The sequence below is a fragment of the Sturnira hondurensis genome, unplaced genomic scaffold (assembly GCF_014824575.4).
Source record: "Sturnira hondurensis isolate 20B ecotype Veracruz unplaced genomic scaffold, ASM1482457v3 Scaffold0006849, whole genome shotgun sequence".
Classification (NCBI taxonomy): Eukaryota; Metazoa; Chordata; class Mammalia; order Chiroptera; family Phyllostomidae; genus Sturnira; species Sturnira hondurensis.
Genome location: NW_028079480.1, coordinates 3016797 through 3031181, shown reverse-complemented (window position 1 = coordinate 3031181; position 14385 = coordinate 3016797). Strand labels below are relative to the sequence as shown.

The 14385-nt window shown below is 36.6% G+C and overlaps 1 long non-coding RNA gene across 1 annotated transcript; it reads right to left on the bottom strand.

Annotated features, from left to right (window-relative positions):
- Window positions 1-3518: 3518 nt before the first annotated feature.
- LOC118990320 (uncharacterized) lies at window positions 3519-6312 on the bottom strand. Its single transcript, XR_005067197.1, has 2 exons — window positions 6186-6312; window positions 3519-3813 (listed from the first exon to the last, which is right to left on the bottom strand). It is a non-coding gene; the product is annotated as an uncharacterized LOC118990320 (long non-coding RNA).
- Between the last annotated feature and the right edge of the window lie 8073 nt (window positions 6313-14385).

Below are 14385 nucleotides of genomic sequence, written 5' to 3'. Positions count from 1 at the left end.
TTTGCAGAGAAGTTTTTAATTTTAATGAAGTCCAGCTTATCAATCATTACTTTTAGGAGGGAATTACAGGCACTAAAGTCTGGCTAAATAGAGAATTGAGGGTATTATACAATCAGGGCATTATAAAGATAATGGAATAAAAATTAAACCTTCCTAATTATCAAAAGAAATACTGAAAACATAGCAGGAGGCTGTCTATGTAATAGTAAAATATTTTAAAAGGTGTAAATTCAGAAGGTATAGCAAAATAATGTGACAAACTAAGACTAAACATATCAAATCAAAAATGTAAAGGGGCTAATAAACTCAAACTATTAAGAGAAAACAAGTCCTCCCTGGCTTCGTAGCTCACTTAGTTAGAGCATTGTCCTGAAATGTCAAGGTTGCAGGCACACACTAGAGTCAACCAATGAATGCATAAAAAAAATAAGTGGAACAACAAATCAATCCCTCTCCCTCTCTAAAATCAATGAAAAAAAATTTAAAAAGAAAAACAATTTCAGACTAAATCACAAGGCAAAATTCAAATTTATGCAACATAAAAGACCTACAACAAAAATATAAAATGATTCAGAAGAGGTGAAGATATAAGGATGACTAAAACTACTCAAACAAACAAAAAGCAACATCTTAATAACATAAAATGCCAAATGCAGGCCCAAATGTATTAAATCAGACTGGGTAGGGGTGGGCACTCTGAAATGCTGAAGGTTACAATTCATGATAAAGATGAATAGTTACAAATATCTGTGGATCAAATAACCTTGCAGCAATATTAAGTAAAAACTAGAGGCTATAAGGAAAAAGAAAAGGGAAACATGATAATAACAAACTATTAATAATTCATCTCTCTTAGACTATGACAGATCAGTAATTAAAAATGAAGATACAGAAGCCCTGGCTGGTGTAGCTCAGTGGATTGAGCGAGGGCCTGCGAACCAGCCGATCGCAGTTCGATTCCCAGTCAGGGCACATGCCTGGGTTGCAGGCCAGTTCCCAGCAGGGGACTCACAAGAGGCAACCATACACTGATATTTCTCTCCTTCTCTCCTTCCTTCTGAAGATAAATAAATAAATAAAATCTTTAAAAAAACAAAAAAAACATAAAAAATGAAGATATAGAAAACCTCAATATATTATGGTGATCTAATTGCCATATACTGAGAAATGCTGAGAAGGGAAATGGTATAGATCTGGCATGACTAGAAGGGACAAGATAAGAAAGGACATGACAGACAGATCCTGTCACCCATCTTGGTGGATAAGATCAGAACACACTGACTAGTCTCTGCTAGCTGCCAGCTAATCTGCAGCTCACCCAAGGAAAACAAAATCTATGTTTTCCAAACTGCAAAAGTATTCCCATCTGTGCCTTCATTACATGAAGTTAATCTATTACTGGTTTTCCTTGTGCAGAAAACATAGTGCACTAATAATTAACAAACTATATCTAAGTTTTCTTAGATAATATTAAACTCTAATGCAAACTCTCACAAAACTTGACTATGTATTAACCTATAAACAAAAGCAATCAATCTCCCAAAAGTAGAATTAACATAGTCAACATACTATAATGAAAAAGAAGTGAACAAACTATGTAGAATAGGACTCAAAAAAATCCCAAACCATCCTTCGATTAAACAAGAAATCCAAACCAAAATTTCAGAGTATCTTTAAAATCACTATAACGGACATTCTACACATCAGGAACTCCAGGATAAAACTAAAATAGTGCTCAAAAGAAAATTAACCTTCAACTGAAAAAATCTAGGAAAGAACAAATAAACCAAACAAAAACAGAAGGAAAGAAATAAAAGCAGAAATTAATTAATTATAAAAGAGAAAACAAAAGAACAAACATGCATACATGCAGCTATGCAAAAAAAAAATAGAGGTTAAAAATTGGAAAGGGAGATGTTAAAATGACCACTATTTGCAGATATGATTGTAAAACCTGGAAACTCTAAGATATTCAAATGAAAAACAATTACAGACAATAAGTGAATTTGGTAAAGTGGCTGGGTACTTAATTAAATTAGTTCTCATATATACACACAACTACCAGTTAGATTTAACAAAAGATATACTCAATTACAACAGCTACCAAAAGAAGAAAAATGCATAGCAATAAATATAAAAAATGTGCAGGATCAGCATGAAGAAAACTGTCAAACACTGGAGAGTCACACGAAAGAGCACTGTAACAAGGCACACCATATTCCTGGACAAGAAGCACCAACATCAAAATGGTATCAATTCTCCTTAAATTGATAAATAAATTTGCAATCTTTCAAGCTAATTTTTTAAAATGAACAAAACCGAAAAGAATAACCAGGAAATGCTGGCATCTGACATTAAAAAATATTACAAACAACCGATAAATAAATAGAACACTATGGGTACTGGCAAATGAGTTGACAGACAATTCAATGAAACAATAGAAATTCAAAAAATAAATGTAAACATGTACAATTTAATATGTGATAGAAATGGCACCTCAAATAAGTGGAAGAAAATACATATTATTCAGTAAATTGAGTTGAGAAGCCACCTAGACAAATAAAATTGCTCCCCATCTCAAAAAATTAATTTTGATGAAAGAGAAGTCATGGAAGAATTATTTCATAACTTCATAACAATTATAACTTAGAAAAAGGGATAATTTTTCCAAGTATGTGTGAGAAATCTAGAAGCCATAAAATTTAACTATATAAATTATTTTCTGCATGGCAAAAATCACCATAATTAAAATTAAAAAACAAGTAACAAAATGGGTAAAATATTTGCAACTAATCTCCAGGCAAGGGCTAATTTTCTTAACATATAAAGAGGGAATGATATAAACAGTTTTCAGGGGAAAAAAGGGCCTCAGAAGATACTTAACCTCGTTTTAAAGTTTGATAAGAGCGTTGGGGCGGGAAGGCTTCATCCTGCATTACTGGTGGGCATTTCCTATGAATCAAATTCTACAGAGGGCAATTTGGCAACGTGTATCAAAGTTACAAATGCAAAAATACATATTTTTTTATCCTCACTCAAGGGTATGGTTTTTACTGATTTGAGAAAGAGAAACAGAAACACTAATGTGAAAGAGAAATAACAATGCGAGAGAAACATCGATCAGCTGCCTCCTGTACACACCCCAACTGGGGAGCCAACCCACAACCTAGGTGTGTGACCTGACCAGGTATTGAACCTTCAGCCTTTTGGTGTACAGAATGACACTCCAACCCACTGAACAACCTGGCCATGGCGCCCCTGCATTTCTTTATCACAGCAGGGGGAATTTGTTTATAAAGCATAACAATATACCTACGAGACCAAAGATCAGGATTGCTCTGCCAGGAGTGTTTCTTCAGGACATTTTCTCTCACACGAAAGCAACTAAGAGTAAGAACCAAACATTTGCATGAATATTCATGTGATTTCTGCAGTACCTTTTTCTCTAAAAGTCATCTATGAGGGATTAAGGGGAGTGAGTGGCAGTTATGACCAAAACACAAGAGGTGTTGTAAGAGAGGTGACTTGAAGTCTCAATGTTTCCAAGTTCAGTTCTTGTAAAAGAACATGATTTTATGTTAATGCATGCATCTATAGTTCACAGAGATTCCTCACAGTTTTCATCTCATTTGAGAAATTTTATAAAATATAAGAGGAAAGTATTAACTTCATGTTTTAGATAAAAACTAAAGCCCAAAGGTTTTGAGTGTTCAGAGTCATACAGGTAGTTAGTGGCAGAGAGGACAGTAAAGCCCAAGTATGTCACCTGTGGTGCGCCTATGAATTGTGACAATCCCTCATATTGGCTTCAATCTGAAAGGAGAAAAGAATGGATAAAATTGTTTATTTTATATATTTCAGTTTTTCCTTAGTTGTAGAATCTTAATGTTGAAACATTAAAGTCATCTAATTCAATCTTCTTATCCAGAATAAGTAGGTGATGAAATCAAATTAGTGGGTTACAGTTAGAAAATTGAATAAAAAAGAATTGAAGAGAGCATATGAGTGCATTGCCCCAGCAAGTATAAGTATTGTTTTATTAAACTTATTTTTTAACTCTAGGTCACAGTCATAAAAGCTTGACAAAACTACTTAATACCAGGTTCTCAAAGGACAGGGTGCATTAAAATCATATGGACCTCAGGATCAAAAGATTTGATTCAGCAAATCTGGAATGGAAATCAAGAACCTGTATTTTTAAAAGGCCCTACAAGTGATTTTGATGCAGCGAGACAGTACTTTGAAAAACCATGCTATGTATAATGCAGAAATGAAACACTTTTACTGTACATGCATATCTTTTCCAGAAGGTTCCAAAGGCAGCCGGTGACATCCCTTTGCCAGGCAAAACCACCTCAGTACAGAAGGGCAGGGCTAGGCAGCATGTGCTTGCAGCCTGCAGCCTTGACCTTGTATTGACCTGCAGATTATTCCTGTACCTACCGCCATTCCTAGCTATTAGGTTACTGCATTAGCAGCATGTTCAGGAAGGGTGACACCACAGCTAAGATCTGGATCTCCTACACAGTTAAGTGGCTTTAGAAGTGCTGTAGTGTCAACAGGTGTCTTCGAGTGCTCTTTGACTTCGATTATTCTTAACACAACTGCGTTATTAAATATGACTAAACTAGGCTTCAGGCATTGTTCTTGGCATTAGAGGGAATATAAAATGGACTGTCCTAGAAGTCATCAGAGACAGACACCACCACTATTTGCCATCCCAACACACCCAGGTCGATAAAGTGACTCAGCAAATAATTTGTCTTTGCTTTTGGCAAAGGTGCCTCATGGATTTCAGCTCCTAGGGAGGTAGGTTTATTATAATCTGAGATGATGGGACCATATCCTCCAATTTCACACCTTTCTTCCTTCTTTCACACACCTGAGGGAAGAAATAGGATTCATTTCTTTAAGGACTTATAACCTCAACCGGTCCTCCTATCAAGGCATCCCCAGAAATTATGTCATCCTAGAAACCATGACCTCTAAGAAGTATTAAGAAATACTACTGTTTGGGTATGTGCTGCTACAGTGCTAGCAATTACGTGTATTTAGGAAGACTCATGTTTCACTGGACGAGTCCTCCCAGTGAGGTGCTAAGTGAAATTATAGAGGCTTTGAATTACAGAGGCCCAAAGCCCTCCGTTATTCACAAATCACTTCAGGGCAGGCCACTAGGTATATTTCACTGGTTCAAAGACAACTAATTTACCGGGTTGGCCCAAAAGTCTGTTTAGTTTCTTCCATAAAATAAAAGGCACAGTTTTCATTTTCACCAATTTGGATATTTTGATTATGTCAGCTCTCTCCCGTGTGGTATGACAATGACTGTTCTCAGTTAATGCCTCGCTGTGACCACTGTCCACCTCACCTGGTCCACCCGACCGTGGAGCATTGTCCAGTGAGAAATCTTCAGCACAGAACTTTGCAAACCAGTTTTGACACATTCAATCAGTCACCACCTTGTCCATACACTGTACAAATCTTTTTTGTGTGTTTCAGTTGAGTTTTTACTTTTCTTGAATAAAGAATAATATGCTGAACATGTTGCTTATTTTCTTCCATCTTCAGTATTAAAATGGCTGTACATACATTCACCAATTTTGATTTTTTTAATGTATCCTGATATGACAGCTGTCACATTACAGTCTAACCACATTGTTTAAAATGAAGTTAAAGACCACTAAGTGCTACTAGACCCATCTTATGGAAAAAATCAAATGAACTTTTTGGCCAACCCAATAATTTTACTATCTCACAGGAAGTTTGTCAAAGGATTTAACATAGTTACTGCTGGGTAGTGGGATTGTGGATGATTCTTATTTTTTTCTGTTATAACTTTGTGCTCTAATGGGTTCTATAGTAAATATGGACTACTTTTACAATTGGTAAAAACACATTTAAAAATTTTTGTTAAAATAAAAAGCTTCTCAGATCAAGCAGACTAACTTCTTTATCATGCCTCAAAGAGGCTCTACATGAAACCCTTGGTATTTATGCAGTCTTCTTTTTAAAAGGATCCATTCTAATGTTCAAAGGTACTTTATTCCTGAAAAGCAAACAAATGTAGGACCAGCAGTCTTTTGAGAAAGTCATTTATAGATCCCCAAACTGTAATACATCAACTTCACAATAAGTCAATTCATTTTATAACTCACAGACACTAGGTGACCCAAAACACTTACATTAAAACCCAGTGGTCTCTGGCTCACATAACAATAGCACTTCAAAGAAAGCTTTCCAGAAGATGGTGAGGTTTCTTCAATTTTGGGGAGAACACAATTTCAGCATAAAAGAGCTTTGGAGGAGAGGAATCTAACAAACAGACACATGTTCCCACTATTTACAAAGCAAAATAGTTTCTGTCACCTGTCAGAACATGACAAAGTCACAGTACATAAATCATGTAAGTAAAATCTGTTCTATTTGTTCCATGACAGTATAAAATCATGTTATTTTCATCCAAATAGAAAGACTTACTCTCTAAATCCAAATATTACAATTTAAGCCCCCTATTGCCACCCTACCATGCCGAAGCTTTGAGACGTGCTCTTCTGCGGGCATTTGGAGAACAGTGTGCTCAGCGGAAGCCATTGCTGTAGGACTGCCTCCATGTCTTCGGAAGAGTCCCATGCACCTGCACAAGTACTCTGACTATAGAGAGTAAGTCGAAGATTCTAGTGGACCTCTCAGAATAAGATTAGGTCTCTCAGGAAATCCTCTGGAAATGATCAAACAAGGTTCCATCAGTTCAAAATGTTGCCACTATCAATTTTCTAAAAGTCTAGGTGGCCCTGGCTGGTGCGGCTCAGTGGATTGAGTGCCGGCCTGTGAGCCAAAAGGTCACCAGTTTGAGTCCCAGTCAAGGCACATGCTTGGGTTGTAGGTCAGGTCCCTGGTTCAGGGCATGTAAGAGGCAACCACACATTGATGTATCTCTCCCTCTCTCCCTCCCTTCCCCTCTCTCTGAAAATAAATAAATACAATCTTTTAAAAAGATAAATAAAAGTCTAGGTGCTGTGGAGACAAGTACTGGGGTGGGGTTGGCAGGGAGACTCAAGGCAAAATATTGTTAAAATAATCATACCTACTTATTTTAAATTTTCACTGACTAGCAGAGTAGAAAAAGTCCATGCTGACACTTTGTTCACCAAAGCACTATCATCACCAAAAGCAGATTTAACCTTAGAACCTGATACAGAGTATTGAAGAACATTGCAAAAGAGATCTAAAATGGCAATATTCTAAAGATTTAGGGGATCATATTTTTGTAGTTACTAATAAAAGTTTCCATCAATGTACTGAGACTCTTTGGACTTTAAACTCTGGTTTCTCTCACTGTAACGTAACAAAATTATTCCTACATAAGGCCCCTCCAAAGCAGGCAGTTGTGGCTGAGCTTAGTGTCTAGTTTAATTCCAGAGCCTATTCTATGGCTCAGAGAACATCTGAACAGGGTGATGGACAAGAAATGTATGGCACAGACTGCCTTAACTACTGTAACATCCATTCTCTTATTCGGCCTCAGTAACAGAACCCAAATTTTCAGTTGGGTACATGGTACACATAAGTGACTTTCTCAGCCTCCCTTTCAGTAGGCATAAACGTGTGAACTAAGTTTCAGCCAATAAAATATAAGTGGAAGCAAAAGTTTGAGACTTCCAGAAAGTCTTCTTTAGAAGGAAGAGAAATAAGCCCAAGGCCACATAGCTTGATAAATAGTGGAGCTGAGATTCAAACTGGTAACTGTGTGATTCCATTGTAACCTAAGGGCCTGGTGAACTCTTGTGAACCATCTAGAGCAGAGTTTGCCAGGCTTAGACCTGCAAGATAAGAATAATTTTGACTTTTTAAATGGTTGAAAACAAATCTAAAGAAAAATATTTTGTGACAATTTCAGGGTCCATAAATCAAGTTTCATTGGAATACAACCACGCTGACTCATCTGCATATTACCTGTGGCTGCTCTTATGATGACAGAGTTGCAGAGTTGCGACAAAGTTCTTATGGCCTACAAAGAACAAAATATTATCTGGCTCTTAACAAAATGTTATTAATCCTTGACCTAAAGAATGGGAAGGGCTTTGGTGCAATAAAGGTATGTGGCTGGGTAGGGATAGTGCAGCTCTGGTGGCTATTCCAGAAGTCCAAATGGGCTAGGGAATAGTTATCTAGCAAATGTCAGTTTGTTATAAATATTTGTTCACTTCACAAAAGTATGGCCATTAAGCACATAAAAAGATCCTCAGCACCAGTAGCCATCAGAGAAATGTAAATTAAAACCATAATGAGACCACTACACACCTACTAGAATGGCTACATAGTGTTGGTGATAATGTGGAACAGTACAAACTCTTAACACGTTGCTGGTGGAAACATAAAATAGTAAAACCACTCTGAGAAAACAGTTTGGCAGTTTATTTTTCTTTCTTTTTAAAATTTATTTAATTGACTTTTTTTAGAGAGAGAGTAAAGGGGAGAGAGAGAGAGAGAGAGAGAAATATCAATTTGTTGTTTCACTTATTTATGCATTCACTGATTCACTCTTGTATGTGCCTTGACCAGGGATTGCCTTAGTATTCGGGACAATACTCTAACCAGTGTGATGCAAGTCATTCCCCTCCTAAGTATTTGCCCACAAGAAACGAAAACATATGTCCAAACCAAGGCTAGCCAAGAAACTGAAAACAACCCAAATGTCTATCAATAGGGGAAGAGACAGCCAAACTATGGTGTATCCATACAATGGAATGGCACTACGCAGTAAAAACAAACTACTGATATATTAATAACATGGCTGAATGTTGTTCAAAAACATGATGCTGAATGAAAGACCCACAAGAGAACACACTGTATAATTCTTTGTTTGACATTCTAAGAAAGACAAGTTTATTCAGCAATGTTAGATGCTCATCTCTTGGGTGTTACTCTCAGTGCTTGCTTTGGCCAAGGACTTGGGTGTGGGAAGGACTGTGTGGGAGCAGCACAAGGAAGCCTTTTAGGGTAAAGGAAATGCTCTATATTTTCATTGTGATGATAGTTACACTAAGTGTGTATCTATTTGTCTGAATTTACCAAATGTATGCATGTTATTGTATGCAAATTGTACCTTAATAAATTTGATATTTTTAAAAAGGGTCCCACTTCTTCAGGACCCAGTAATAAGGAGGACACTGATGCTGAGTATGGCTGTGAATTCATGCAGCCATAGGAAATGGCCACAGACAGGAAAACATAAAAACGTTGTCTGTGCAACAGATTCTTCTGAGCCTAAAAGGAAGAAGCTTCAGACAAAGTCCCCTTTGTAGGCTCCTTGCCATGGGGCCTGTCTATTTAAACCATGAAGGCCCCAAATTCTATCCTCTATTAAGGGTTACAAAGGTACTGGAAATGAGGCCTTTAATACCTGGACCTCAGAAATTTCCTTAAACTGGATTAAAAGTACTTACATCCTCTTATTCAATTCCTCTGAAGGCACCCAACAGCAAGCTGACCACTTGGAGTCTTCATCTAGCTTAGCTAACATTTCCTTTCAATGTTTCTGTTGAATATAAAATGACAGCGACCACAAAAGGAGGACATACATTTACCAGCACTAAATATTAAGTCATTTGGTTTGACAATAGTCCTTGTGGAAAAGTTGACTCATTAAGATGACTGGGCCTAATCAATCAATCAATCGTGTCTTTGCTGGCAATTAAGTTTGATTTAAGCCCAGCTAAGTCAAAGTGGTCATCCTTCCTCATTTAAAAAAACAACACACTACCTGTTTAAAAGTAAAAAAAGTAACATTCCAGCTGATCTTAGACAAAAGTCAATAAAATCGGCACCTCTATTCTCCCTTTCGGTAAAATTTGGACAATGGGAAGATGGTGCCCTAATCCCTGAAGGTACAGAGAGACAGAGGCAGAAAGGTCTTATCTGGGGATGGCCAGATGGAACAGATAGTGTGCTTTCGGAATAATAGAAAAGCTTCTCTGAGGTCTCTACTACAAGAAACCTGGAGCAACACCCAGGAGATAAGGATGGTGAAGGCAGCCAAGGAGGGATTTACGTTAACGGAAATCACTACTTTCAATCCTTTCCAAAGTAGAGAGGAAAGGCCAGTTAATTTTGCTTCTCCATTGGATTAGAACTTTAAAACACTTTTTAAATACCAGTTTCAAATACAACCAAGATAAATCTGAGAGAAAGAAAGGTACTTGGGATAATAGGAAACAATAGAGAAATTTATGTCTGATCTGGGTTCCTTGAGTTGGTTGTGCAAATCCAAGATAAAGGATGGGACCCTGATCCATGGGAGGAAAGCAGGAAAGGGGCTCATGTAAGGCCTCTCAGGAGACTTGCCCAACTGCAGAAGAGAATGGGACTTATAAAGCAATAAACTGAATATATTTAGTGTACAATTTGACTGAGTGAGGGTTTCAGGTCCTGGGATAAATTTTCAAAAGAAGCCGATAAAGAATGAACTAGTTCATAAACAAAAGAGCTCATGATGACCCCTGGCAATAAGAAACAGCGCCAAAGCAGGAACCCCAAAGTAGTGTCAAAGATAATTTCAAGAGAAAATGTATTTGCAGAATGTTGCACATTATGGAAGAAGTAGTGCAGCAAACTAGAGCACAGGCTTCAATTTACAAAGTGAATCAAAACTGAGTTCTAACTCAAACTCCATTATTTATCAGCTGTCTAGCTTTGGGCAAATTATTTAATCTCTTTGAACTTTGATTTCCTCTTCCATTACACAAGGTTGTTAAGAGAATTAAATGTATTGGGGCTGCCCTGGTCAGGTGGTTCAGTTGGTTGGAGCATTGCCCTTGTGCACCAAAAATTGTGGGTTCAATTCCTAGTCAGGGCACATACCTAGGTTGTGGCTTCGATCCCCAGTCAGGTTGCATACAGGAAGCCGCCAACTGAAGTTTCTCTCTTTCTCTTCCTCTCTAAGATCAATAAAAATATCCTCTAATGAGGATTTTCAAAAAATCTATTGATGAAAAAAAAAGCACTTACACTGTGCTCAACACATGTTAAATGCCCAATAAATAGTACCTATTTGTATTAATAATAATTAGCATCTCATAGGCTGGGAAGAGAGCAATATTAGTGCCATCATGGATGCTATTTGCTTGAAGAATGATGAAATATTATACTAGGAATTAATAGTAAATGGTTTTTGGATTCATTAATGCCTTCATCACTTACCTGTCTTTTGATTATTCACTTTTTCTTCATTCAACAAATACATTTCTAGTGACTTTTATGTATCAGGTAATATGCCAGGTACTGGTTACATGTATACTGCACCCTTGATTCAGGTCGTATTGGAGAAGGTCCCTATTTTGAGAACCATTGCTATAGAGAGTAAATACACTGTATTAACAAACCCCCAATCTCAATTTCTTCTCATTGACTTTTTAAAATTGTGTGTAAATCTCTTTTGAAGCTAGAGATACTGAATAATTTCGTTTACAGTGTCAGTCTCCTCCTACATTGATTTGTTTTACACCTGATTTATCAGGGACTCCACCTGATTTATCAGGAACTCCATTCATTCCTTCCATCCTTACTCCCATTTTCTGTTTTTCTATGCTACCCAGAAGATCAATTTATTTCATCAAGTCCCAAACAGCTGAAATTTCTTCTATTAGTAGGTAATTTTCCATGTTCCTTTAACCTTTTTTATTTGAAGTAATTAAAATATATTTTCTTAATATGCTGTTTGACAAAAGTGATTTTTTAATCCTCACCCAAGGACATGCTTATTCATTTTAAAGTGAAAAGGAGAGTGGGAGGAAAACATCCACATGAGAAACAGCAATCTCTTCTTGTATGCACCCCAACCATTGATCAGCTGCCTCTCCTAAGCATTGTAACAGGGAACCCGTTGTAAACGCCCCCACTGGAGACCAAACCCACAACCCAGGCATGTGTCCTGACTCACGTGCCCTGACCAGGAATTAAGCCTATGACCTTTTGGTTGACTGGACGATGCTCCAAGTGGGCCATACCAGCTAGGGTGACAAGAGTAAGTTTTTGATGAACCTATTAAATCATGAGCTTTAAAAATATGTGGTGCGTTTATAGAACATTGGGATTATTTATTTTTAAATTACATTGTCCATAATCTCTCTCTGCTTTTGGTGTCCATTGCTCTGACCCAAGGATTGTTAGAAGACAATAGAGGCATTGCAGTGGATTCTGTTTTTACCTATTCTAGCATCCATTTCCCACTTCCTCCTAACAGAAGCTTAAATTCTTATGTACCCCTCCCCACCAAACATTCGAAGATTACCCTCAACTATGAAATAGGACTTAAATGTCTAAGAGTAATTCATTCTCTTTGCCAGTGCTTGGTTCAAAAAATGGGCATAGACCATTGTGTTGTTTGAGGGTAAGATATTTTTTGTTGATTTTCCAAAATCCTTTTCTGATAATATCTCATGTTGTTGACTTTTCCACCCACAACAATCACTTAAATAACTGTTTCCAGAGAATGGTCTATAACTCTGTAATAACTCCCAGGCCCCCATCCCGGTTCTTACTGAAAGTACAAACCTCAACATGCGTACTATAAATATTGCTGAGATTCCTTTAGTTACATTATCTTCTTACACTTGCCCACTCCAAAACTTGAACACTTTTCTGTCCATTCACACACTTTCAAAAACATCTTTAAAGCATAGTTTATTTCCATCATTCATAACTCAGACATATTTAATTCTATTTGTACATTTGGAAGGATGATATGCTTAATCACCTTAAAATGCTAAAAAATATAATACAGGTATCAAACAACATTGTTTCAACTTTTGTTAAAATAAAAATCTCTATATATGAAACTGTTTTCCCATACTCCAGCTAGTTTAAAAAATAAAACCAGTTTGATTCCTTATTAAGTCTTGATGCCAGTATTTCAATTTTCACTCTACCTCTTCAAGGAACAAAATATACTCCACACCTAATCACAATCAACTGTGATCAGAAAAGATGTTAGCAAAGAATAACTACTGTTTTATTACAGTATACTTCTGAATGCAAAAACTATTAGCAAATAATTTTGCACTGTTGATACTATTATATTTTATGTCAAATTCAAGTCAAATACAATTTTTTAAAATGTTGCATTTGTAATATAAAATCGGATTTAATTTATTCAGCAAATACTTACTGAGCATTTACTACATTCTAGGCATTGTTCTGGGTATTGGGATTCAAAGGTGAAAAAGAAAGAAAGATGTTTATGTTTTATTTTGAATAATTTACATTAAAAATACATAAACCTGTGATAAAATGTTATAAAGTCACAGATGTCATAGAGTTAAAGTTGAAAAGCATAGACATGACCAATTTATGTCAGCAGTTACAAGATGATTATTTAATATGTATTTTGACACCTATGAAATCAGCCATATCTTATAACATGGGCAGACCAACCATCGATAGAGATGGAGTTATCACAGCCTGCATATGTGCATCAAAACTTACTAAACAAGTGTCAGGAGCTTGGAAGAAAATCCGAGAAACAATGGTAAAGCCACCCTTTTAAGGATTCTTGCTAAATCAAGATTCAATAAAATACAGGGTCCAGCAGAGGTAATGCCACTGAGTGTGGTTGGTGGGGTATATTAACATCTCACACAAGATGAACAGCAATTTGAACATTTCACCTAAAATGTCATATGCTAAGTGAGATATTGTTGTATCACAGAATTACATGCTTATGATTTTGTAATAAAAGATTTGGTATAGACTACCAGCTCATAAAAAGGGGGTGTTACTTGTACTGGACCCTGTATAAAAGTTTATAGTGTTCGTTTCTCATAGGAGAGGGAAATGAAATTCAGAGAGGCTGAATGATGCTCTAACTCTCAAAGCAGAGTAAGCAGGACAAGAGTCCAGGTCTCAGTTCACTCTCATGCTTTTTCTACCAAAGTCTTCAGTTATATGGAAGGAAAGGCTCTAGAATGTGACTCTAGTTTTGGGACTATGGACAAGGAACTTAATCCCTCTTTGCCTCAGTTTTTCCATCTATAAGACAGCTAGTTTAATAGACCTAACTGATGATGTTACTGTAAATATTCAGTGAGGTAATGCGTGTAAAAGACTAACACAGATACTGGCCTATAATAAGTGCTTCATGAAAACTCACTATATGAGATGCAACTTTACATTTGGTAGAAAACAATTTAAAGTGACCCTCAATTATCCCACAAACATTGCTCACAATATGAAGCCCACATGTAGTTATTTGACTAAAATACTGGAAAACTAAACAGACTGGTCAAATGTTTGAACTAATTAATATAATAAAAAATTCCACCTCAACAAGTTTTGTTCAGGTCCATATGGTATTGTGCCAAGACCTTATCTGAAAGAAAACATACA